The sequence below is a fragment of the Prionailurus viverrinus genome, chromosome A1 (assembly GCF_022837055.1).
Source record: "Prionailurus viverrinus isolate Anna chromosome A1, UM_Priviv_1.0, whole genome shotgun sequence".
In the NCBI taxonomy this organism is placed as follows: domain Eukaryota; kingdom Metazoa; phylum Chordata; class Mammalia; order Carnivora; family Felidae; genus Prionailurus; species Prionailurus viverrinus.
Window position 1 is genome coordinate 86,395,374 of NC_062561.1, and position 26,737 is coordinate 86,422,110.

At 37.4% G+C, this 26,737-nt stretch overlaps 1 pseudogene; it reads right to left on the reverse strand.

Annotated features, from left to right (window-relative positions):
* Positions 1 to 17,229: 17,229 nt before the first annotated feature.
* On the reverse strand, positions 17,230 to 18,159 carry LOC125172591 (olfactory receptor 2L3-like; annotated as a pseudogene).
* Positions 18,160 to 26,737: the final 8,578 nt, after the last annotated feature.

The following is a 26,737-nucleotide window of genomic DNA, read 5'->3' on the forward strand; positions in this document are numbered from 1 at the left end:
GGCTTGCCAAGTTTCAAAAGAGAGATCAGTCACGAGTCTTATAGGTCTCCCTTTATATGTGAGGGCACGTTTACCCCTTGCTGCTTTCAGAATTTTCTCTTTATCCTTGTATTTTGCCAGTTTCACTATGATATGTCATGCAGAAGATCGATTCAAGTTACGTCTGAAGGGAGTTCTCTGTGCCTCTTGGATTTCAATGCCTTTTTCCTTCCCCAGTTCAGGGAAGTTCTCAGCTATGATTTCTTCAAGTACCTCTTCAGCACCTTTCCCTCTCTCTTCCTCCTCTGGGATACCAATTATGCGTATATTATTTCTTTTTAGTGTATCACTTAATTCTCTAATTTTCCCCTCATACTCCTGGATTTTTTTATCTCTCTTTTTCTCAGCTTCCTCTTTTTCCATAACTTTATCTTCTAGTTCACCTATTCTCTCCTCTGCCTCTTCAAGCCGAGCTGTGGTGGTTTCCATTTTGTTATGCATTTCGTTTAAAGCGTTTTTCAGCTCCTCGTGACTGTTCCTTAGTCCCTTGATCTCTGTAGCAAGAGATTCTCTGCTGTCCTCTATACTGTTTTCAAGCCCAGCGATTAATTTTATGACTATTATTCTAAATTCACTTTCTGTTATATTATTTAAATCCTTTTTGATCAGCTCATTAGCTGTTGTTATTTCCTGGAGATTCTTCTGAGGGGAGTTCTTCCGCTTGGTCATTTTGGATAGTCCCTGGAGTGGTGCGGACCTGCAGGGCACTTCCCCTGTGCTGTAGTGTATAACTGGAGTTGGTGGGCGGGGCCGCAGTCAGACCTGATGTCTGTCCCCAGCCCACCGCTGGGGCCATGGTCAGACTGGTGTGTGCCTTCTCTTCCCCTCTCCTAGGGGCGGGATTCACTGTGGGGTGGTGTGGCTCGTCTGGGCTACTTGCACCGTGCCAGGCTTGTGATGCTGGGGATCTGGCGTATTAGCTGGGGTGGGTAGGCAAGGTGCTCGGGGGCAGGAGGGGCAGGCTTAGATCGCTTCTCCTTAGGTGATCCACTTCAGGAGGGGCCCTGTGGCAGCGGGAGGGAGTCAGATCCACTGCCGGAGGTTTGGCTCTGCCGAAGCGCAGAGTTGGGTGTTTGCGCGGAGCGAGCAAGTTCCCAGGCAGGAACAGGTTCTCTTTGGGATTTCGGCTGGGGGATGGGCGGGGGAGATGGCGCTGGCGAGCGCCTTTGTTCCCCACCAAACTGAGCTCTGTTGTCAGGGGGCTCAGCAGCTCTCCCTCCCTTTGTCCTCCAGCCTTCCCGCTTTCCGAGCAGAGCTGTTAACTTATGACCTCCCAGACGCTAAGTCGCGCTTGTTGTGGGAACACAGTCCGTCAGGCCCCTCCGCTTTTGCAAGCCAGACTCGGTGGCTGTGCTTGGCCGGCGAGCCGCCCCTCCGCCCCGGCTCCCTCCCGCCAGTCCGTGGAGCGCGCACCGCCTCGCCGCCCTTCCTACCCTCTTCCGTGGGCCTCTCGTCTGCGTTTGGCTCCGGCGACTCCGTTCTGCTAATCCTCTGGCGGTTTTCTGGGTTATTTAGGCAGATGTAGGTGGAATCTAAGTGATCAGCAGGACGTGCGGTGAGCCCAGCGTCCTCCTAAGCCGCCATCTTGCCGCCGACCTCTTTTATATCTATCTAGAACACATTTTAATAAATGGTGATCAGGAAAGTAGGTATTCATATGGAACATTTTCAATGCATTCTTACTTCATATCACACATATATGTCAACTTTAAGTGTATTTCAGTCTTAAGTATAAACAAAATTATATAAAATTTAGAAAATAACATGAGTCACTGTCTTTATACTCTTAGGGAATATTTCAAATAAGACATAAAATTACTGACACTAAAACAAATGGATGATTTTTACTATATTAAAATAAGCCAATTATATTAATAAAAACAAAACATAAAGAGGATCAGAAGCAACAAAATCAGAAAGAGTATTTTCAAAAATATGAGGAAAAATACATATAAAAATTAAGTAAAGCCAAAAACACCTCAAGAAAGAGTTAATCCAGACATCTAATAAACAAATGAACATATTCAACATTTTGTCCATTAGGAAAATGCATATTAAAACCACAGTTATATATTTTCCCATGACCAGCATGTTTCCATATACTAAATATTCAAAGAATAACATATTGGTGAGGGAAAGAAACAAAAGAATCCTTCATAATGTACTGGTGTGAATATAATTTGCCATAGTAATTTTGGAAAAAATTTTGCATTATGCAATTTAGGAAACACTCTATAACCCAATAATCAAAATTTTAAAAACAAAAGGTAAGTAATTGTATTCCTAAAGACAACAAGAAACAATTATATAAATGTCCTTACAATATCGTTTATAATATTCCCAAATGGGTAAAAAGAACTAGTGTCCATCAAAATATAGATTGAATGCATACATTTACATATATGTATAAAATATAAAATTTGGGACTGTGATTCAAGATGGCAGAACAGCATGGAAGCTCTCAGCTTGTCTCTGTCCCTGAAAACACAGCTAAATCAGCACAAATCTTGGAAATAGATATGAGGATTTTACACAACTTGGAAAATTATCTCAGGATTGACACAAAAATCTGCAACACTTTAACCACAGAACCTAGAGGGTAAGTAGTGCAGAGAGGTAAACTGGGGGAGAGAAAACTCAAGGAAGTTAGGGAGCTGTTTTTGCAGAGAGAAGACAGAGGAAAATAAACGGGGGGAATGTGGTGCATCAGGAGAGTGCAGGAAAAGCACTCCCCTAAAAGTAGCTGGAGAGAAAGAGAAAGAGTGAAAACACTCACAAGGGACTGACCAAGAAATATATACCCCAAAGCCATCGGTGGGGAGAAAGGAGAGGGTTTCAATACCATTAAGATTCTATGAACAGTGGAGCACAGAGTCTGAAATTCTGGAGCCCAGTGCCTGGTGGCACTCTTGTGAAGAAAAAGCATGAATCCCCAGAAACAAAAGCAGGGTCTGAAGCATCCATGTGCCACACAGGGATAAGGGGTTCCCCCATGTGGAGAGCATTTGGTAGAAGTCATATGGCCTCCCCACATGCAAAGTTTCCAGTGGACCTCAGAGAACAACCACATTTTCTGGGATTGGGACAAAGACTTCAGAGTGAGGTGAAACCTGGTGCAGGCTATGTGTTGTGATTTTCCAAAATCCCTGAAAATCTGCCACTGAGTGATCACACATCTTCTGGGGCAAGCCAGCACCTGGCCATTGCTCAGCAAGACCCTACCCCAGAGATTTGGAGTGGGACTAAGCTCCGAGGTTCTCTGAAGTGAGGGGTTTTGAAACACAACTCTATCTGAGATAAAATTCTGGAGGAAGGCTCCACCTGGCAGCCTGATGGAATAGACATGGACAGGGTATAGACAAGGAGTAGACTGATGCCTGAGACAAGGCAGGGGTACATGATCTCAGGTCAGTGAGATTGCAAAACTCCTGTTCCAGAGACTAGGAAACTGGGTGAAGCCATTTCCACATCACCTGCACCACACATACACGTGCATGGACTTGCATGCACACCATACCAATCCACACCAGTAAGCTAAGAAGCACCACCTAGTGGAGAACGGAAACTTTATACCAAATGCCACCCAACTGCACCCTCCTAACACATCCCCTAGAAGACCAGCACAAGTACATCCACCTTCTTAGTATATGGACCATACAGTGCTTCATAGTTTTTGTTCTAGGGGAAGCTGGATGTAGCTTAATTCAGATTTCATTCTGTTTACTGGTTCATTGATTTGTTTTTTTGTTTGTTTTTGTTTTGTTTGTTTTGCTTCTGATTTGATTAAAGGGTTTTTTTCTTTTCTTTTTTCTTTTTTCTTTTCTTGGATACAGAAAGAGGAAAAATATTTTCTTTTTTAAATTGTTTTTTTTTTAATTTTTTAAATTATTTTCTTGCTGGTTATTTTTGGTAATGTTTTAAATCAGTTTCACTTTATTTCATTTCATTCTACTTTATTATATGCATTCTTTCATTTTTAATTTTTTTCTTACTTTTCATTTCTTTGTATAACTTTCTTTTTTTTTCTCTACGCTATCAACCTTCTTTTCACAAACAGAACAAATACACAGGATCTTATTTCCTTTATTTGATTTTTTGTTTTATTTGATTTTTTTTTACTTTTTATTTTATTAATTTTTTTCTTCTAAAATGACAAAAGGAAGCAATTCACCCCAAAAGATAGAACAGGAAGAAATGGCAGCCAAGAGCTTAACCAACACAGTTATATGCAACATGTTTGAACTCCAATATAGAACTACGATTATAAAAATACAAGCTGCTGTTGAAAAAGCATAGAATCCCTTTCTGTGGAGATGAAAGAAGTAAAATCTAGTCAGGACAAAATTAAAAATGTCAGTTGACATGTAATCTTAATACTTGACACAGTAACAAGGATGGGAAAAGGAGAGCAGTGCATCAGCAATATATATATATATATATATGTGTGTGTGTGTGTGTGTATGTATATATATGTGTATATATATATGTATGCATATATATGTGTATATATATGTATGTGTGTGTGTGTGTATGTATGTATATATATGTGTATATATATATGTATGCATATATATGTGTATATATATGTATGTGTGTGTGTGTGTGTGTGTGTGTATATATGTTTGTATGTATGTATATAATTTTACTTAGTTTTATTTTTATATGAAATTTATTGTCCATTTCGTTTCCATACAACAACCAGTGCTCATCCCAACAGGTGCCCTCCTCAAGCCCATCACCCACTTTCCCCGCCCTCCCACCCCCATCAAACCTCAGTTTATTCTCAGTCTTTAAGTGTCTCTTATGGTTTCCTCCCTCCCTCTCTAACTTTGTTTTCCCTTCCCCTCACCCATACTCTTCTGTCAAGATTCTCAGGATCGACATAAGAGTGAAAATAAATGGTATTTGTCTTTCTCTGTATGACCTCTTTCACTGAGCATAACACTCTCCAGTTCCATATACATTGCTATAAAAGGCCATTTTTCAATCTTTCTCATTGCCAACGAGTATTCCATTGTATACATAAACCACAACTTCTTTATCCATTCATCTGTTGATGGACATTTAGGCTCTTTCCATAATTTGGCTATTGTTGAAAGTGCTGCTGTAAACATTGGGGTACAAGTGCCCCTCTGCATCAACACTCCTGTATCCCTTGGGTAAATTCCTAGTAATGCTATTGCTGGGTCCTAGGATAGGTCTATTTTTAATTTTTGAGGAACCTCCACACTGTTTTCCAGAGCGGAGGCACCACATTGCATTCCCACCAACAATATAAGGGGGTTCCTGTTTCTCCACATCTTCTTCAGCATCTATAGTCTCCTGATTTGTTCATTTAGCTACTCTGACTGGTGTGAGGTGATAGTGTGGTTTTGATTTGTGTTACCCTGATGAGGAGTGACGTTGAGCATCTTTTCATGTGCCTGTTGGCCATCTGGAGGTCTTCTTTAGAGAAGGGTCTGTTCATGTTTTCTTCCCATTTCTTCACTGGATTATTTGTTTTTCGGGTGTGAAGTTTGGTGAGCTCTTCATAGATTTTGGATACTAGCCCTTTGTCCAATATGTCATTTGCAAATATCTTTTCCCATTCTGTTGGTTGCCTTTTTGTGTTGTTGATTGTTTCCTTTGCAGTGCAGAAGCTTTTTATCTTCATGAGGTCCCAATAGTTCATTTTTGCTTTTAATTCCCTTGCCTTTGGAGGTGTGTCAAGTAAGAAATGCCTGCGGCTGAGGTCAGAGAGGTCTTTTCCTGCTTTCTCTTCTAGGGTTTTGATGGTTTCCTGTCTCACATTCAGGTCCTTCATCCATTTTGAGTTTATTTTTGTGAATGGTGTAAGAAAGTAGTCTAGTTTCATTCTTGTGCATGTTGCTGTCCAGTTCTCCCAGCACCATTTGTTAATGAGACTGTCTTTTTTTCCATCGGATATTCTTCCCTGCTTTGTCAAATATTAGTTCGCCGTACATTTGTGGGTCCAATTCTGGGGTCTCTATTCTATTCCATCGGTCTATGTGTCTGTTTTTGTGCCAATACCATGCTGTCTTGATGATTACAGCTTTGTAGGAGAGGCTGAATTGTGGGATTGTGATGCCTCCTGTTTTGGACTTCTTCAATATTACTTTGGATATTTGGGGTCTTTTTTGGTTCCATACAAATTTTAGGATTCCTTGTTCTAGCTTCAAGAAGAATGCTGGTGCCATTTTGATTGGGATTGCACTGAATGTGTAGATTGCTTTCTGTATTATTGACATTTTAACAATATTTATTCTTCCAATCTATGAGCATGGGGTATTTTTCCATTTCTTGGTATCTTCTTCAATTTCCTTCATAAGCTTTCTATAGTTTTCAGCGTACAGATATTTTACATCTTTGGTTGAATTTATACCTACCTATTTTATGATACTTGGTACCATTGTGAATGGGATCAGTTTCTTTATTTGTCTTTCTGTTGCTTAATTATTAGTGTATAAGAATGCAACTAATTTCTGTACATTAATTTTGTTTCTTGAGATTTTGCTGAATTCATGTATCAGCTCTAGCAGACTTTTGGTGGAGAGTATCAGATTTTCTATGTTCCCTATCATGTCATCTGCAAAAAGTGAAAGCTTGTCTTCATCTTTGCCAATTTTGATGCCTTTGATTTCCTTTTGTTGTCTGATTGATGATGCTAGAACTTCCAAAACTATGTTAAACAACAGTGGTGAGAGTGGAAATCCCTGTCGTGTTCCTGATCTCAGGGGGAAAGCTCTCATTTTTTCTCCGTTGAGGATGATATTAGCTGTGGGCTTTTCATAAATGGCTTTATGATGTTTAAGTATGTTCCTTCTATCCTGACTTTCTCAAGGGTTTTTATTAAGAAAGGATGCTGAATTTTGTCAAATGCTTTTTCTGCATCGATTGACAGGACCATATAGTTCTTATCTTTTGCTTCATTAATGTGATGTATCACATTGATTCATTTGGGAATATTGAACCATCCCTCCAACCCAGGAAAGAATCTGACTTGATCATAGTGAATAATTATTTTTATATGCTGTTGAGTTCGATTTGCTAATATAATGTTGAGAATTTTACATCCATAGTCATCAGGGATATTGGCCCTTTTTTTGCTGGGTCTCTGTCAGGTTTGAAAATCAAGTTTTCCTTCCCTACTTTTTGGAACAGTTTGAGAAGGGTATGTATTATCTCTACTTTAAATGTCTGGTAGAATTCCCCAGGGAAGCCACCTGGTCTTGGAGTCTGATTTGTTGGGAGATTTTTGATAACTGATTCAATTTATTCACTGGTTATGGGTCTGTTCAAGTTTCTATTTCTTCTTGTTTGAGTTTTGGAAGTGTGTGGGTGCTTAGGAATTCGTCCATTTATTCCAGGTTGTCCAGTTTGTTAGCATGTAAGTTTTCATAGTGTTCCTTGATAATTGCTCATATTTCTGAGGGATTGGTTGTAATAATTCCATTTTCATTCATGATTTTATCTATTTGGGTCATCTCCCTTTTTTTTGGAGAAGTCTGGCTAGAGGTTTATCAATGTTGTTTATTTTTCAAAAAACCAGCTATTGGTTTCATTGATCTCCTCTACTGTTTTTTTTTTTTAGATTCTATATTGTTTATTTCTGCTCCGATCTTTATTATTTCTCTTCTTCTGCTGGGTTTGGGGTGTCTTTGCTGTTCTGCTTCTGTTTACTTTAGGTGTGCTGTTAGATTTTGTAATTGGGGTTTTTCTTGCTTCTTGAGATAGGCCTGGATTGCAATATATTTTCCTCTCAAGACTGCCTTCGCTGCATCCCAAAGCATTTGGATTATTGTATTTTCATCTTCATTTGTTTCTGTATACTTTCAATTTCTTCTCTAATTGCCTGGTTGACACATTCATTCTTTAGTAGGGTGTTCTTTAACCTCCATGCTTTTGGAGGTTTTCCAGACTTTTTCCTGTGGTTGATTTCAAGCTTCATAGCATTGTGGTCTGAAAGTATGCATGATATGATCTCAATTCTTGTATACTTGTGAAGGGCTATTTTGTGACCCAGTATGTGATCTATCTTGGAGAATGTTCCATGTGCACTTGAGAAGAAAGTATATTTTGTTGCTTTGGGATGCAGAGTTCTAAATATATCTGTCAAGTCCATCTGATCCAATGTATCAGTTAAGGCCCTTGTTTCTTTATTGATCCTGTGTCTATATGATCTATCTACTGTTGTAAGTGGGGTATTAAAGTCCCCTTCCAGGGGCGCCTGGGTGGCTCAGTCAGTTAAGCGTCTGACTTCAGCTCAGGTCATGATCTCACAGTTTGTGGGTTCGAGACCCACATTGGGATCTGTGCTGCCAGCTCAGAGCCTGGAGCCTGCTTCAGATTCTGTGTCTCCCTGCCTCTCTGGCCACCCCCCCCACCCCCCTGCTCACACTCTGTCTCTCTCTGTCTCTCAAAAATAAATAAATGTAAAAAAAAAAGTCCCCTGCCATTACCACATTCTTATAAATAAGGTTGCTTATGTTTGTGATGAATTGTTACATCTATTTGGGGGCTCCTGTATTCAGCGCATAGACATTTATAATTGTTAGCTCCTCCTGATGGATAGACCCTGTAATTATTATATAATGCCCTTCTTCATCTCTTGTTACAGCCTTTAATATAAAGTCTAGTTTGTCTGATATAAGTATGGCTACCCCAGATTTCTTTTGACTTCCAGTAGCATGATAGATCATTCTCCATCCCCTAACTTTCAATCTGAGGGTGTCCTCAGGTCTAAAATGAGTCTCTTGTAGACAGCAAATAGATGGGTCTTCTTCTTCTTCTTCTTCTTCTTCTTCTTATTCTTTTTAATGAATTCTGATACCCTATGCTTTTTGTTTGGAGCATTTAGTCAATTTACATTGAGTGTTATTATTGAAAGATATGTGTTTATAGTCTTTGTCATGTATGTAGGCTTCATGCTTGTAGTGCTGTCTCTGGTAGTTTGTGGTCCTTGCAACATTTCTCTCACAGAGTTCCCCTTAGGATCTCTTGTAGGGCTGGTTTAGTGGTGATAAATTCCTTCAATTTTTGGTCTTTTTGGGAAAACAATTATCTCTCCTTCTATTCTGAGTGACATGCTTTCTGGACAAAGGATTCTTGGCTGCCTATTTTTTTCTGTTCATCACATTGAAGAGTTTATGCCATTCATTTCTGGCTTGCCAAATTGCAGTAGATAGGTCTTCTACTACCGTTATGTTCTACCTTTGGAAGTTAGAGCCAGTTTTTCCCTAGCTGGTTTCAGAATTCTCTCTTTATCCTTGTATTGGCCAGTTTAATTATGATATGTCATGCAGAAGATCGATTCAAATTACGTCTGAAGGGAGTTCTCTGTGCCTCTTGGATTTCAATGCCTGTTTCCTTCCCCAGATCAAAGAAGTTCTCAGATATGATTTTTTCAAGTACACCTTCAGCCCCTTTCTCTCTCTCTTCTTCTTCTGATATTCCTAAGATATGGATATTGTTCCACTTGATTGCGTCACTTAGTTCTCTAATTCTCCCCTCATACTCCTGGATTTTTAATCTCTCTTTTTCTCAGCTTCCTCTTTTTCCATAGTTTTATCTTTCAATTCACCTATTCTCTCCTCTGTCTCTTCAATCCATGCTATGACTGCCTCCATTTTATTTTGCACCTTATTTATAGCATTTTTTAGCTCCTCATGACTATTTGTTAGTCTGTTGATCTCTGTAGCAATAGATTCTCTGCTGTTCTCTGTGCTTTTTTCAAGCCCAGAAATTAATTTTATGACGATTATTCTAAATTCTTGTTCCGCTGTAATGCTTAAATCGGTTTTGATCCATGCATTAGTTGTCGCTACTTTCTGGAGTTTCTTTTGAGGAGAATTCTTCCATTTCATCATTTGGGTAGTCCCTGCGGTAGCACCAAACTGCAGGGCCCTTCCCCTGTGCTGTCTGGAGTAACTTGTGTTGGTGAGCAGGGCTGCAGTCAGACCCCATGTCTGCTCCCAGCCAACCACTGGGGCCACAGTCAGACAGGTGTATACCTTATCTTCCTCTCTCCCAGAGACAGGGATCACTGTGGAGTGGTGTGGCCCCTGTCGGGGCTACTTGCACACTTGCGGGTTTGTGGTGCAGTTTCAATGGGATCTGGCCAAGGGCCTATTAGACAGGGTGGATCCGCAAGGAGCACAGGGACTAGAGGGGCAGGCTTAGCTTGTTTTGCCATCAGTGGTCCCCTGCAGGAGGGTCCCTGTGGCACCAGGAGGGAGGCAGGCCTGTCAGAGGGATGGATCCACAGAAGCACAACATTGGATGTTTGTGCAGTGCAGGCAAGTTCAGTGATGGGAATGTGTTCCCTTTGGAATTTCATCTGGGGGATGGGAGAGGGAGATGGCACTTGCCAGTGCCTTTGTTCCCCTGCTGAGTGAGCTCCATCTTCTGTTGCTCAACAACTCTCCCTTCTGGCATCCACTCACCCTCCCCGCTCTCTGAGAGCAGAGCTGTTGACTTTTCACATTCCAGATGTTAAGTTCAGCTGGCTGTCAGAACTCACAGAGTCCAGCCCCTCTGCTTTTGCAAGCCAGACCCTGGGGGCTCTGCCTTGCCTGGCATGCTGCCCTCCACTGCCCTGGCTCCCTCCAGCCCATCCTTGTAGCATGCACCGCCTCTCCGCCCTTCTTCTATCATTGTAGATTTGATTTGTATTTCCCTGATGATGAGTGATGTTGAGCAACTGTGTCTTCTATGGTAAAAAAGTGTCTATTCATATCCTCTGCACATTTTTCATTAAATTATTACTTTTGGGGTGTTGAGTTTTCTAAGTTCATTATATTTTGGATACTTACTCTTTATCAGATATGCCATTTACAAATATATTCTCCCATTCCATAGGCTGCCTTTCAGTCTTTTTTTTTTTTTTTTTTTTTTTTTTTTTTTTTGCTGTGCAGGAACTTTTTATTTTGATGAATTCTTATACTTTATTTTTGTCTTTGTTTCTTTTGCCTCAGGAGATATATCTAGTAAGAAGTTGCTGAGGTCAATGTCAAAGAGGCTATTGCCTGTGTTCTCCTCTAGGGTTTTTATAGTTTCCTGTCTCACACTCGGGTCTTTCATACATTCTGAATTTATTTTTGTGTATGATATAAGACAATCGTCCATTTTCATTCTTTTGCATGTTGCTTTCCAGCACCTTCCCATCGGATATTCTTTCCTGCATTGTTGAAGACTGATTTACCATATAGTTGTGAGTTCAGTGCTGAGTTTTTTATTCTGTTTGATTGATATATGTGTCTATTTTTGTGCCAACAGCATACCGCCTTGATCATTACTGCTTCATAATAGGTCTGGAGATGTGATGCCTCTATCTTTGCTTTGCTTTTCAAGTTTGCCTTGTGTGTTTGGTCTTCTGTGGCTCCATACATATTTTAGGATTATTTGCTGTAGCTCTGTGAAAAATGCTGGTGGTAATCTGAATTGGACTGCATTAAATGTGTAGAGTGCTTTGGGTAGTATAGACATTTTAACAATGTTTGTTCTTCCAGTCCATAAGCCTGGAATGTCTTTACATTTTTATTGTGCATCATCCTCAATTTCTTTTATCAGTGTTTTATAGTTTTCAGAGTACAGATCTTTAACACTTTAACTAGGTGAATTACTAGATATCTTATGTGTTTGGTTCAATTGTAAGTGGGATCAATTCCTTGATTTCTCTTTCTGCTGCCTCATTGTTGTATAGGAATACAAGATTTATGTATGTCGATTTTGTATCCTGGGTCTTTACTAAACTAGTGTGTAACTTCTAGCAATGTTTTGGTGAGTCCTTCTGCTTTCTATATAGGGTATCGTGTCATGTGCAAATAGGAAACATTTCACTTCTTTCTTGCAGGTTTAGATGTCTTTTATTCCTTTGTCTTTTCTCATTGCTGTGGTAAGGAGTTCCACTACTATGTTAAATAAAGTGATGACAGTAAGCATCCCTGTCTTATTCCTGACTACAGAGGAAAATCTCTGTTTTTCCCCATTGAGGGTGATATTAGCTGTGAGTATTTTGCATATTGCCTTTATTGTGATCAATAATGCTAACCATACTTTTTTTGTCATGAATGGATCTTGCTTTTGTCAAATGTTTTTTTCTGCATCTATTGAAATGATCATACGGTTCTTATCATTTCTTTTATTAAAGTGGTGTATCATGTTGATTGATTTGTGAGTATTGAACCACCCTTGCAAATCAGAATAAATACCACTTGATTGTTAGTTCATGCCTCAGAACTACCTGCTATTTTGGGGGACTTACATTAAAAATTCAGCAGATCTTGAGTCTGAGATATAATGGAATGTGTTGGTGGGATCTCAGGGCAAAATTATCCTTAGGGAACCACAAACACCATGGGTGAACACCTGATGGTAGATACACTGAGATGGCTGTGAGTTTAATCAGTGAAGTAATCAGTCCCTAACAGCCCATAAAATCCTGATAATAAAGTGTCATAAAATACCCTGTGCTTCCTAAACAGTGTGTAGGAGGTGTAGAAGCATAGTTCTCCAGGAGATGCAAAAACAGTGAACATTTAATGACGCCATGGCATTCAGTGTATTCTAAAGGATGAGGAAGGGAAAGGATACCCAGACAAGAAATAAACCCATGAATATATGGTTAACTAATGTACAAAAAAGAAACCAAGAATATACTATGGTGAAAGTATAGTCTATTCAGTAATTGTACATCCTATGCATTTTCAGTCAGAAAACTGTGTGGCCACATGCAAACAAAAAATAAAATTGAACCATTATCTTGAACCATACACAAAAATTATTTTAAAAGTGTTTGAAGACAAATGTAAGAATAGACACCATAAAACTTCTGGAAGAAACAGGTGGTTAGCTTCTTGACACAGATATTTATAATAGTTATTATTTATATAAATCTTACACAAAGACAAAAAGAAGAGAAGTAAAGATAAGTGGGGTACATTAAACTAAAAATATGCACACCAAGGAACCATCAACAAAATTAAAAGTCAAACTACTGAATAAGAAAGGTACTTGTAAATCATATTTATCCTTAGGGAAGCTAGTATTCAAAACAGATAAAGAACACACAATTTCAATGGCATAAAAATTGGTTACAAAATGGACAGAAGACATGAATAGAGTTTGTTTTCCAAGGAAGACATATAGATGGGTAAAAAGTTAAAGAAAGAAAGAAAACAAAAGATGTACAATGTCATAAATAATCAGGAAAAGCAAATAAAAACCACAATGAGATATGACCTTACACATTAAGAATAGCTATTTTCAAAAAGACAGGGAATAACGTGTTGGTGAGGATGGGGAAAAATGGAAATCGTTGTTTTTTATTGGGGAGAATGAAAACTGGTGCAGCCAGTACAGAAAACAATATGGAGTTTTCCTCTTGAAACTAAAAATGGAACTACCATACATCCATAAATTCCACTGCTGGATATTTATCCAAAGATTTCAGAAACACTGCTTGTAAAGATATATGCATCTTTATGTTCATTGATCATTCCTATGTTCATTGCAGCAGTATTGACAATGGCTAAGAAGCTAAGACAGGGAAACAACTTATGTATCCTAAGAACCCATTAATGGTTGAGTGAATATTATATATATATATATATATATATATATAATTTACTCATTATATATTGCACAGACTATATTTAAATGCACATATAATAAATATGCTTGTACACATATATATGTATAAATATACATATACATGCATGTCTATTTATTAAAACAATAATATAACATAGTAAATATAAATGCACAAAATATAGATATAATAAATATAAATATACATATGTATATATAATATAGATATAATAACTATATATTTATATATGTATATCATATTTAAATATTTAAATAAAAGTGAAATATAATTACAAATTTATATTAAATACATTTATACAGGTAATGAAATCTTGCCATTTGTTACAACATGGATTAGACCTTGAAGGTATTATTGTATGTGAAATATATTAGAAAGAGAAAAACAAATACAAAATGATCTCTCCTATGTATGGAAGATAAAACAAAACACAACAAGAAAACAAGCTCATAGACACAGAAAACAGATTGGTGTTTGCCAAAGTGAGGGGGTGAGGATTGAGAGAAAGGAGGAAGAAAAATACTTTTTAGAAAAACAGAAAGAAATCAGGGGAAATAAAAATAAAGCATTCAAAATCATATCACAAGTGTGTAGAAACAAAATATCTGATAAAAGTGTTCAGTCAACTTAAAATAAAAAGGATAACATATTTATTAAATTGCACTGGAATGCTTAATAGCATTTAGAAGAAAATATACTCCTACTTACAAGAATTGCATGCAATTAATTACATATATGTTTAAAATCATTTTTTTAATAAATCTAAATAATAGCACTGATGTTTCTATGTATTTGTTTAAAAAATTCTTGGGTGCCTGGGTGGCTGAGTTGGTTAAGCATCCAAATTTTGATTTTGGCTCAGCTCATGATGTCATAATTTTTGAGCTGGAGCCCCATGCAGGGCTCTGCACTGACAGTTCAAAGCCTGCTTAGGATTCTCTCCATTCTCTCTCTCTACCACTCCCTCTTTCACTCTGTATGTCTCTCTCTTTTTCAAAAACAAAATAAAACAGAACAAAAAAAACACAAAGATATAAACAAACAACCACAACAACAACAAAAAAACCACACACAAAAAAAATATTTAAAACATTGTTTTCAATCTATTTGAATTTTTTATTGAACAATACAGATATTTAAATAGATAATCACATTGGCATATTTGAAATATATATATTTCTTACATATTATTCACAAAACAGGACCCTTGTTTCAAAGGAAATTTTAGAGAACTTTGATCATTGTTTTGTGTCTGACTTCCCTCTTGACATGTCTTAGGAAGGAAAAGTTCTGATGTCTATGTTAAAACTAAATAGTCACTTCCTTTTTTGACTCTCAGTTATAGGAAGGGAATATAATCATACTTTCTATTAAATCTTTTAATTTCAAACTTTAACTTTAAAGTGGGTACCTTCAAATAAGCAAGGAATATGCACATTCACTAAGCAAACAGCACAAGAAAAATAAATAAGTGTTTATTGCAATTCATCAAGTTTTCAGAGGAGCTCATCATATGATTTTTGAGCTGTGAATGGTGCGAGTCATATTAATTAATCTCAGAAACATTTTGGAAATTGATTTTGGTTATGTATTTTGCAGACATCATTGGGCCAGAATTTCTGAAGAGTCTGAAAGTCTCTCACTTTTTTTTCTTTTTTTAATGTTAATTTATTTCTTTTGAGACAGAAGAGAGCTAAAGAGAGGAAGGGACAGAGAGGGAGAGAGAGAATCCCAAGCAGGTTCCATGCTCAGTGCACAGCCTGATGTGGGGTTTGATCTCACAACTGAGAGATCATGACCTGAAACAATATCAAGTAGTTGGATGCACCCCCAGGTGCCTCTGTCACTCTTTTTAATATAATATTTTCTGCTTAAATTCTACCGATTTTTTTTCTATTAAAAAATGAATTTACTTTAGTTAAGAACCTTAACTAATTACATTTCAAACCCCAAATTAATTCAACTGGAAAACCTTGGTAGTAAAGAGTAATGCCTAATGAACCTTTGGCCATTGATACCAAACAGTGAATGTCTTTTTTTTTTTTTCAAAATTTGAAAATGAAGTTATGTGATATGAAGGAAACTTAAGCAAACTCTTCCTTTTTTAAAAGATTAATCATACACGTTCTTTTGATAAAAAATTTCCCATCATAGTTACACCATTTCAAAATAAAGCTTTTAAACAGTAAATAGTCAAGAAATCTCTAAGGACTCACTTAGTTTTAGTATAAAAGCATCCATAATTACAGTATATAATCTAACATGCAGATCTGCTATTTGGGGGGAAAATACTTATATCCAATTCTAATATATCAGCCATTCATCACTGTGATGCTTTGGATAATACAGGGCTTTGTACATGTTAATTCTAGCTTCCTTATTTACACCCACTCTTATATAATAAAGAGTATAGAAGACTTACTCCGTAAACAGTGATGACTGTTCATTCATAGTGCCCAGGTGTAGAACTAGCCTGCAGGTAATGGGAAGACCTTTGTAAGCTAGTCATTAAACAGGTATCTCTATTGAAAACCGTGCTACAGAGAGGTTAACAATAAAGCAAAGCACCCAAATCTCATTCAGTAGAATTATAAGAATATTAAATGTATAATGAAATGCTGATAACAGAAATCATCTTATGAAATGGAGTTAGTGGCTTTGGGGGTTATGAAATGAGTGTTTTGAAAGACAACTGGGGAGTGGCTCAGACTGACTAATCTGCACTAAACAGTATATAATTCCCATCAATCCTTTTAGAAAAAGGCTCTCATTATTCCATAGTCTATTCTTCATTTTCCTGATCACAATTATCCCGATCATGTAGACCTGTTGTAAATGACTTTCTTAGATTCATCTAGTTACTTCCAGAGTCCTTCTCATAAAATATATAAACTTGTATTTCCTCCTTACTGGTGAGAGAATGTCTAATTCTATACAGAGTTCTTTGTCCAATCTCCATACCTATCACTTCCCCTGAAAATAAGGGAACAGAAGAATCATTTTTTCACCAGGCAAGGGTAAATATATATAAAAGGTAAATATATATAAAGGATAAATATATATATACATATATATACACACATATATATACACACACATATATATATACACATATATATGTATATATGTACATATATACATATACATATACATATACATACATATATATATATATATATATATATATATATTAGATTTCAAAGAAACCTGGGAACGTGATAACACTTTCTGTTATTTTTCCTATTTTAGCCATTTGGGAAGAGATGTTAAGTATATATGAATTATTGTAATGTGTGATACCATCATGTTGGATTGTTTCCATTATCATTTCAATATATTAATAAATTCTTACTACCCACAGGCTAAGGGAAAATATTTGTTCTTTCTATTTATTGAAAAATTACCACAAAGAAAACAAACAAATAAAAGAATATAAAATTATTTTGTCAAATCTCAATTATTCCAATTTTCTAGATTAATATAATCCCTGTCTTTATTCTTGGAATGTCATTGCTCCTAATGAGTGTAAAAGGTGAAAAAGATGGAATTTTAAGGCAGCAGGATTAAAGAGAACTTTGTCAAACTTATATAGAGCAGATCCTCTGAATCACTCTTCTCAGGGCTCCCATCACCTCCTTGTTTCTCAGGATATAAATGATGGGGTTGAGCATTGGGGTCAGAATAATGTAGAAGACAACCAGAACCTTGGCTTCTGTGGGAGATCTCAGCCATCTTGGGCATAGGTAAATGTAAACAAAGGGTGCATAGTAGAAAGTCACCACAATGAGGTGTGTGCTGCAGGCCGAATAGGGCTTCTTCCTTCCTTCTGTTGAGTGCATGTGGCAGATAGCATGGAGAACTCGGCCACAGGAACATGCAATGCCGATGAAAAGAAATGCAATCAAGGGTGTGGTGCTCACAAACACTGTGTACTCATAGATCATAGGTGTCCATGCAGGCCAGAGTCAACATGGCTAGGACATCACAGAAGAAATGGTTGATGAACCCGGATCAACAATAAGGGATATGGAGGGCATATGCAGTGTGAGAACAGGAGTTGATTGACCCCATTATCCAAGATCCTGTTATTATCAGCACACACACTTTTTTGCTCATACGAATGGGATAATGAAGAGGAAAGCAAATAGTCACATAGCGATCATGGGACATGGAGGCCAATAGTAACCCATCTGCATCTGCTAAAGTCAAAAAGAAGCTCTGTATCCCACACCCAATGAAGGAGATAGACTTGTTTCCAAAGACATAATTGGACGCCATCTGGGGAATGATGGTGGAGATGAAGTTCAAGTCCATGAGGGAGAGGTGACTAAGTAGAAAATACATGGATGTGTGGAGATGGGTGTCCAGGAGGATGAGGAGAATCATGGACAGGTTGCCAAAAAAAGCCATTAGGAAGATGAAAATAATGGGAATGAAAAGAAACAACCCAATTCTTGATGGGGGAAAAACCCCAATAAAAGGAAGCCTGTTAATGTTTGGCTGTTATTTTCCATTTTCTACTCATTGGTATTCTTGAAGAAAGAGGAAAACTCATATGTGAAAAATAAAGAAATGTGAGTTTTTACATTTTATTCAAATTATTTTAGTCTAATTCTGAAGTTTTTATGAAATACCTTGTTCCTTAAATAAATAATCAACATTTCTTACTTTGAGAAAGAAGTTATATGTTGTTTCACAAAGTCACAAGGTAAGGTGGTAAGCATATACATTCCAAGTTTTCTGTAAAGAATCCATGAAATAATAAAAGGTAAATATTAATACTCACCTGAGTGTGATATGAGTAATTCTATGCCCACCATAAATGTACATATACAAAATATTAAATTTTAATTTAATGTAAGCATAATTCTTATTGCCAAGACTGAGCACAAGCTGACTAATAATTCAAATGAATATAGGTTTGGCTCATGTGTATTTTTAATATGTCATTTAGACTAGGACTTTATTAAAATGAAAGATCTCCCCAGCAGGAATTCATTCATAACCACTAGATGGTTATTTTAATTTTGACAAAGTAGACAATTTTTGATTGCCTAAAGAATCTTCAAATGGATTGCTTTTTACCCATTTATTCTGCTTCTAGTCACTAAAACAGAAATATGTAGGCTATGTATAGACTATTAAAAAAAAAACTCTAACCTGTATTGATTACATTGAATCCTCCTGACAACTTTGACACATAAGCATTGGATTAATCCCACTGCACAACATTGACAATATTTGTCTGAAGTGACATACTGTATGAGATAAAGATAACATTTTGCTCCTGGGCCATTTCTATAAGTGGAAGGGAAGACTCAGATGTAACCTTTATTTTCCATTTCACTAACATCCTGGACAGGTATAAGAAATTATGCTAAGTCGAAACAAAATTCTGAGGCTGGTATCATCACCCACAATTGTAAAATAAGCATCATGGGGTGCCTGGGCGGCTCAGTCAGTTGAGTCCAACTTCAACTCAGGTCATGATCTAAAGGTCTGTGAGTTTGAGCCCTGTGTCAGGCTTTATGCTGACAGCTCAGAGTCTGGAGCCTGCTTCAGATTCTGTGTCTCCCTCTCTCTCTGATCCTCCCCTACTTGCTCTCTGTCTCTCTGTCAAAAATAAATAAATAAAAACATTAAAATTTTTAAAATAAATGACATTCACAGAACTTGAGTAACTTATCATGAGCTAAAAAGATATAGTTTATCCTGTACCTTATGAAAAGCAAGGAATCACAAAGAATTGCTCACATTAGCCACCCCAAACTTCCAGTAAAGTAGCTATTTAAACAAGAATTGTCTATGTCTACTAGGCAGTATATGATGGCAAATGTCTCTAATAAATTATTTTGTGCTCAAATAAAATTGGTTTTGAGATTAAAGTCACACATTTTACATTTTCTCCTTAGAAACATGTTTCCTCTGTCCTCCTGCTCTCCCTGTATTCTCACTGGCTCCCTGCAACAACACAACAGCTCACACTTGGTCTCTACTAAATGGAAGAAGAGAGGCCTCACAATATCATTTAGCAATAAATAATATCACAGGACTTTTAAATGAAGTGCAAGCCATAGTTTCTTTCAATCAAAAAGTGTCACAGTCTAACAACATGTTCACGAAAGAACACTCATGTTGTCTGTAAGTCAGGTTGCAGATACACATATTCTATCTTTCAGTTGCTTTGCAAATTTGAAAGTGGCTGATATGCTGCATTTCTGTTACTCTCCTTGCATTAGTTTCTTTTTCCTATCCTTTTCTTCAGAAGTTTGAAATTAAATTGGATTCTATGTACTTTTAGATTTCTTCTTTAACTTATTATTTAGCCCACTCATGCTCTAGAAGGATGTTATTTAGTCTCCAAGTATTTGTTAGCTTTCCAGATATTTGTCTTGTGGTTGATTTTGAGTTTCATAGCATTTTGGTCTGGAAATATGCAAAGCATGATCTCAATTGTTTTGTACTTTTTTTAGGGATGATTTGTGTCCCAGTGTGGGGTCTATTCTGGATAATATTCCATGTGCACTCAAGAAGAATGTGCATTCTGTGGCTTTAGAATGAAATATTCTGAATGTATATGTTATGTCCATCTGGGTCCAGATTGTCATTCAAATCTGTTGTTCCCTTGTTTATTTTCTCTTATATGATTTGTCCATTGCTGTAATGACTCCAATGGGAAAGTGTCTCAATGAGCAACAGCTGTGTGCTGGCCCACCCCTGTATGTTTGCATGACAATGCTGCTGCTGACTGGAGACTGCAACTGGGTGCCAGCAGCCCCAGAAAAGTTTGTGCAATCGTGTAGCAGCAGTGTTTCAGGGATTCAGCAAGTGTTGTAGTGTTGAAGTATCCTATTATTATGGTAGTATTGTCAATGAATTTCTGTATGTTAGTGATTAATTGATTTACATATTTGGGTGCAATCATGTTTGAAGCAAAAATGTTTAAAATTGTTAGATCTTGGATGGCTAAATCCCTAAATTCTGATATAATTCCATTCTTCATCTCATGTAACAGTCTTTACTTTAAAATCTAGATTTTCTGATATAAGTATGATTAATTAGGCTTTCTTTTGGCCACCATTAGCATGATAGCTGGTTCTCCACCCCCTTACTTTCACTCTGAACGTGTTTTAGGTCTAAAATGAGTCTCTTGTAAACAGCATATAGATGTATTTTATTTCTTATCCATTCTGGTACCCTGTGTCTTTTGATTGAAGCCTTTACCCATTGACATTTAGAGTGAGTACTGAAAAATATGAATTTGTTACCATTGTGTTGCCTGTAGATTTAGAGTTTCTGATGGTGTTCTCTGATCCTTTCTTGTCTTTGTTGCTTTTGACCTTTTTTTGTTTTGTTCTGTCTTTTCTCCCCTCATAGAGTCCCCCTTAAAATTTCTTGCAGGGCTGGTTTAGTGGTCACACACTCTTTTCATTTTTTTAGTCTAGGAAACTTATTTTAATTTATTTTTTTATTTTTTAAAATTTGCATCCAAATTAGTTAGCATATAATGCAACAATCATTTCAGGAGTAGATTCCTTAGTGCCCCTTACCCATTTAGTCCATGCCCCCTCCCACAACCCCTCCAGTAACCATATTTGTGAGTCTCTTCTGTTTTGTCCCCCTCCATGTTTTTATATTATTTTTGTTTCCTTTCGCTTATGTTAATCTGGTTTTCTCTTAAAGTCCTCATATGAGTGAAGTCATATGATTTCTGTATTTCTTTGACTGACTAATTTCACTTAGGATAATACCCTCCAGTTCCATCCACGTAGTTGCAAATGGCAAGATTTCATTCTTTTTGATTGCTGAGTAATAGTACATTGTATATAAATGCCACATCTCCTTTATGCATTGATCCATCAATGGACACTTGGGCTCTCTCCATACTTTGGTTATTGTTGATAGTGTTGCTATAAACATGAGGTGCATGTGTCAGTCTGGGAAACATTTTATCTTTCCTTCTATTTTGTATGATAATCTTGCTATATAAAAAATTATTGCTGAATATTTTTCTGATTCAGCACATTAATATATCCTGCAATTCCTTTCTGGCACACCAACGTTTCTGTGGATATGCCTACTGTGAACCTGATCTGTCTGCCCTTGTAGGTGAAGGAGTTTTCTCCCCTTGCTGCTTTCATGATTATTTCCTTGCCTGGGTATTTTGTGAATTTGACTATAATATGCCTTGTTGATGGTCATTTTTTGTTGAATCTAATGGGAGCTCTCTGTGCTTCCTGGATTTTGATGTCTGTGTTTTTCCCTAGGTTAGGAAAGTTTCCCAATTTGATATGTTCACATAAACCTTTTACCCCTTTTGCTCTCTCTTCATCTTCTGGGACAACTGTGATTCAGATATTATTCCTTTTTAATAAGTTACTGACTTCTCTAAGTCTTGTATCATGCTCTTTTAACTTTGTTTCACTCTTTTTTGTTCTGCTTCATTATTCTCCCTAAATTTGTCTTCTATAGCACTGATTCACTGATCTCCTTCGTTCATCCTCATTGCTGTAGAAAGCATTTAAGATTGAATCTAGTTATAGCATTTTTAATTTTGTCCTGACTAGATTTTTGTTGTCCCCCCCCAAAGAAAGGGATTCTATGCTTTTATCAACCCCAGCTAGTATGCTTATTTTCATGATTCTAAATTCTAGTTCAGACATCTTGCTTGTATCTGTGTTAAGTCCCTGACTGTCATGCTTTTCTGTTCTTTCTTGTGGGGTGAATTCTTTCATTTCATCATTTTGAAGGAAGAAAAAGAATTAATAAAATAAAAAACATTCAAAAATTAAAAGCAACACAAAAAAATCAGATAAATGATGCTAGTTCCTAGGTGTTTTTTGGTCTGGTTGTTGAAAGAAGTTTTATAGAGTAGAGAGGAAAAGAAAAGAAAAGAAAAGAAAAGAAAAGAAAAGAAAAGAAAAAAAGGAAAACTTTTGAAAATTAAAAAAAAAGAATTAAAAAAGATGAAAGTAAAATAGAATTTTAAAAATGTACAAAAAAGTAAAAAAAATACTAGAAAAAACTAAAGAATTTTTAATAAAAATGGAAAATAAAAATACGCTTTTCTCTTTCTGTATTCAAGAATAGGAAAAGAAAAGAAACAGAAAAAAAAATTGAACAGATGGACCAGTGAACAGAATGACATACGATTGAAATTTCATCCATTTTCCCCTAGAAATAAAACTATGAAGCACATTATAGTCTATAACTAAACAGGCAAAGAGGTTTGTGGTATTCTTCTAGAGCACAGTTTGCCCATTTAGATGGGGCTTTGTGTAACCGGTCCATTCTCCACTATATGGAGCTGCTTAGTTTATTGGGTGGACCATTGTGGCCTGTGCAGGGCTTGTATTTGCATTCACGGGAGGGGTAAAAATGGTGTCACCCATCTACCAAGTCTCTAGTATCACAACTCTGTGTTCTCACCGACTGACAAGCACCCCTACTTTGTCTCCGGCTTCCATCACTCTCTGCCTATACATTTCTGTGACCAAGCTGTCAGCCTCCCAGGCGACACGTCTGTCCTGAGTTTTATATCAGATAGAGCTGTTTCCAAACCTGTCATTTCTGAGAGTGTTGCAGCTTTGACCCTCTCAGACCCTCAGGGGGTGTGTCTTGCCAAGCAATGGCCAGGTGCATGCCCACCCCCTGGTACATTCACGTGACCACTCTGCTGCAGTTGCCCAGAGACTGCAGCCAGGTGCCAGCCCACCGCAGAAAATTTTGTGTGGTTTTATAGCAGCAGTGTTTCAGGGATTATGGTAAATCACAACACCCATCTGGTGCCACGCTTCACCCTTAATGCCCTTGTTCCAACACCAACAAATGTGACTGTTTTCTCGCATCTGCTGGGACCTTTGCCTTTGGGGAGGCTGCACAACCTTTACCAAATGTCATCTGAACAGGGAAACAACCTCTCCCCATGTGGCCTGAAGACCCATCAGACCTCACTGTCTGCACCTAAGGATTCACTCTTCCTGCCTGATCTCTGTCAAGTATCAAGGTGCAGAGTTTCAGACTCTGTGCTCCTCTGTTTATAGTGCCTTAATGGAATTTAAACCCTCTCCTTTATCCTTTCTTGTTCAGCCTCTTGCAGTCATTTTCTACTTTTTTTTTTTTTTTGGTTCAGTGCACTTTTTATCTACAGCTGCTTTCAGAGGAGTGTTTTTCTGTACTCTCCTCCCTGTCTCCATCCTCTCTCCCCAAGCAAAAACAGCTCCCTACCCTCATGACTTCGTTCTACCCCAGTTCACCTCTCTGTGCTGTGTACCTGCAGAGTTCTGTGATTCAAGTCGTGCAGATCGTTGTGATAATCCTATCACTTTGCTAGTTGTGCGAGATGGTTTGGTGTTGATCTAGCTGCATTTCCGAGATGAGAGAGAGAAAAAATGAGAGTTCCATGTTTCCCTGCCCTCTTGCCCTCTCCCAGCTTTCTTTTTTCTTTTTAATCAGTCTGGCTAGGGGTTTTTTATTCTTTCAAAGAACCAGTTTCTGGTTTCATTGAACTATTCTACTGTTGTTTTGTTTTTGTTTTTGTTTTTGTTTTTGTTTTTTTTATTTTGGTATCATTGAATCCTACTCTAATCTTTATTATTCCCTGTCTTCTGCTGGTTTTGGGGTTTCTTTGCTGTTTTTTCTCCAGCTATTTAAAGTGTAATGTTAGGGTGTGCATTTGAGACTTCTCTTCTTTCATTAGGAATGCCTGGATTGGTATATACTTCCCTCTTATGACCAGCTTTGCTACATCCCAGAGGTTTTAAGCTGTCATGTTTTCATTTTCATTGGCTTCCATGTACTTTACAATTTCTTCTTTACTTTCTTGGTTAAGCCATTCATTCTTTACTAGAATTCTCTTTAACCACCAAGTATTCATGATCGTACCATTTTTTTTTATTGTTATTGTGGTTGATATCAAGTTTCATAGTGTTGTGTTCTGAAAATATGCAAGGTAAGATCTTGATCTTTTTGTAATTGTTTAGGGTTGTTTTGTATCTCAGTTTGTGATCTATTCTGGAGAATTTTCCATGTGCATTTGAGAAGAATGTGTATTCTGATGATTTAGGATAAAATTTTCTGAATATATATGTTACGTCCATCCTGGTCCAGTGTGTCATCAAAGCCATTGTTTCCTTGTTTGTTTTCTGCTTAGACTATCTGTCCATTGTTGGAAGTGGGGTGTTGAAGTCTCCTGCTCTTATGGTATCATTTTTTATGATTTTCTTTATGTTTGTAATTAATTGCCTTATATATGTGGGTTCTTCCACCTTCGGTTATGATCTTCTTGGTGAATAGCCCTTTAAAAGTGATATAATGCTCTTCTTCCATATTGTTAAGGTCTTTGTTTTAAAATCTATAAATCTTATCTTATAAGTATGGCTACTCCAGCTTTCTTTTGGCAACCAGTAGCATGATAGAGCGTTCTGCATCCCCTTAGTTTCAAGCTGAAGGTGTCTTTAGGTCTTAAGTGGGTCTGTTGTAAACGGCATATACATGGAACTTGTTTTCTTATCCATGCTGTTACCATGTATATTTTGCTTGGAACATTTAGTCCATTCACATTTAAAAAAATTTTTTTTCAACATTTATTTATTTTTGGGACAGAGAGAGACAGAGCATGAACGGGGGAGGGGCAGAGAGAGAGGGAGACACAGAATCGGAAACAAGCTCCAGGCTCTGAGCCATCAGCCCAGAGCCTGACACGGGGCTCGAACTCACGGACCGTGAGATCGTGACCTGGCTGAAGTCGGATGCTTAACCGACTGCGCCACCCAGGCGCCCCTAGTCCATTCACATTTAGAGTGAGTAATGAAAGATATGAATTTGTTGCCATTGTGTTGACTGTAGAGTTGGAGATTTTAGTGATGCTGTTCTTTCTGTTCTTTCTGAGATGTTATTCTCTGGCCACATTTAGTCTTTTTTGTATTTAATCGTCCACACAATTTGGGTGTTATCTTTCAAAAATAGCAGAAGTTTAGGTGGTTCAAATGTATAAACATCTAGTAATAAAGTAAAGTGATTATACATTATCAAGATTTTATTTTACATTATTTTGTAAATACCAGATAAAAATAATAGGTATTATTACCACAGAGGATATGTCATTCACTGTAGTTTGTAATAGTTTGAAACCATATGTAATAATTGTTTTGTTTTGTTTTGTTTCATCTTTTCTCCATTCAAAGGATTCCCCCTTAAATGTCTTGCAGGGCTAGCTTAGTGGTCACAACATCCTTTAGTTTTTGTTTGTCTGGGGTAACTCTTTATCTATTTTCCTCTTTTGAATGAGACCATTCCTGGATTAATAATTATTGGCTGAATATTTTTTTTTCTTTTAAAGCACATTGATTATATCTATCCTATCCTTTCTGGCCTGCCAAGTTTCTGTAGGTAAGTCTGCTGAGAACCTGATCTGAGTTCCTTTATAGATTGAGGATTTATTTTTTCCCTCTCTTGGTTTTTCCTTAATTCTTTCTTTATCTGTGTGTTTTGTGCATTTGAATATGATATGCTTTGTTAATGGTGTTTTTTGACTCTACTGAGAGTTCTCTGTACTTCTTGGATTTTGATGTCTGTGCCCTTCCCCAGGTTAGGAAAGTTTTCCACTGTAATTTTTTCACATAAACCTTCTGCCCTTTTGTCTCTTCATCTTCTGGGACTCCTATGATTCAGATGTTATTCTTTTTTAATAAGTTACTGACTTCTCTAAGTCTTGTATGGTGCTCTTTTAACTTTGTATCCCTCTTTTTTTCTGCTTCATTATTCTCCTTAAGTGTGTCTTCTATATTGCTGATTTGGAGAAGATGGCGGTGTAGGAGGAGGCTGGGCTCACCTCGTCCTGCTGATTGATTAGATTCCACCCACAGCAGCCTAAATAACCCAGAAAACTGCCAGAAGATTAGCAGAACAGACTCTCTGGAATCAAGCGCATACAAGAGGCCCATGGAAGAGGGTAGGAAGGGCAGAGAGGCAGCGCATGCTACATCAAGGGAGCTGGGGCAGTGCAGGGGCAACCCGCCAGACAAGGCAGAGCCCCCAAAGTCTGGCTTGCAAAAGCAGAGGGGCCAGATTCCCTGAGTTCTGACAGCCAGC